This window comes from Sorex araneus, chromosome 1 (assembly GCF_027595985.1).
Source record: "Sorex araneus isolate mSorAra2 chromosome 1, mSorAra2.pri, whole genome shotgun sequence".
In the NCBI taxonomy this organism is placed as follows: Eukaryota; Metazoa; Chordata; class Mammalia; order Eulipotyphla; family Soricidae; genus Sorex; species Sorex araneus.
This window is the reverse complement of record NC_073302.1, coordinates 264,219,994-264,221,411: the sequence shown is the minus strand read 5'-3', so window position 1 is coordinate 264,221,411 and position 1,418 is coordinate 264,219,994. Positions and strand designations below refer to the sequence as shown.

The following is a 1,418-nucleotide window of genomic DNA, read 5'->3' as shown; positions in this document are numbered from 1 at the left end:
CAGGCAGTCCGCAAAGCACAGTAAAGTATGGGAATGAAAATTAGACAGCTACAATTAGAAATGACAGAACTAAAGAGTATGTTAAGTTAAAAAAAATCAATGGAAGTCTTTCTTAGTAGAGTGGCAGAAATTAAAAAATGAATAGTGATATACCAGAAGTAGTACATCATATTTGATAGGGTGTAAGGTAGAAGACACCCAATATTGATAAAAAAATATATATGTATTCCTCTTTTCCGACTGGAACCATGGAGGGTGCAGAAGAGAAGAAAAAGAAGGTCCCTGCTAAGCCAGCAGCAGCGACCACAGAGAAAAAAAAGAAGCTTCCTGATGTGCCAGAAACCCTGAAGAAAAAGTGAAAGAATTTCGCAGAGCTGAAGATCAAGCGCCTGAGAAAGAAGTTTTCTCAGAAGATGCTTTGAAAGGCGAGGAGGAAGCTGATCTAGAAGAAAGCTAAGCATTATCACAAGTAGTATAGGCAGATGTACAGGATAGAGATTCGCATGGCTAGGACGGCGAGAAAAGCTGGCAACTTAACATTCCTGCAGAACCCAAATTGGCTTTTGTCATCAGAATCAGAGGTATCAATGGTGTGAGCCCGAAGGTCCGAAAGGTGCTACAGCTTCTCCGCCTTCGCAAGATCTTCAATGGTACATTTGTTAAACTCAACAAGGCTTCGACTAACATGCTGAGGATCGTGGAACCCTATATTGCATGGGGGTACCCAAACCTGAAGTCAATAAATGAATTGATCTACAAGCGTGGTTATGGCAAAATCCACAAGAAGCGAATTGCTCTAACGGATAATGCTCTGATAGCGCGAACTTTGGGTAAATACGGCATTGTCTGCATGGAGGATTTGATTCATGAGATCTACGCTTTTGGAAAACGCTTCAAAGAGGCAAACAACTTCCTCTGACCCTTCAAATTATCTTTTCCCAAGAGTGGGATGAAGAAAAAAACCACCCATTTTGTAGAAGGTGGAGATGCTGGCAACAGAGAAGACCAGAGCAACCGGCTGATTAGACGGATGAACTAAGGTATCTACCGTATTTTTATAATTTGGTCAGTTAATAAGTGACTGCTTTCAAATTGAAATGAAAAAATATATATATACATATATACATATATATTAACACATAAGACTCATAATGTAACAACATATTAGTGGTCTTTAATATATGACCTTCATGGCTCCAAGATGTGATGCAACAATTTTCACTCGATTTCCTCTATGGAAATTTTTTAAATTATTTTTAATCAATTATTCATAACAAGCAATACAAAATAAACTATTCAACATCTGCCTTTTGGGCAGTCTTGGGTTGTGGTGGGAAAACTCTAAATACTGGTGGTGGGAAGGTGTAATGTGTTGGGATTGGTATTGAATATAATCAATTATTGGGAACAGCTCTTCA

At 38.6% G+C, this 1,418-nt stretch overlaps 1 pseudogene; it reads left to right on the top strand.

The window, feature by feature from the left end:
* The first annotated feature begins 248 nt into the window (after window positions 1-248).
* On the top strand, window positions 249-1,039 carry LOC101543635 (60S ribosomal protein L7-like; annotated as a pseudogene).
* The last annotated feature ends 379 nt before the right edge of the window (window positions 1,040-1,418 follow it).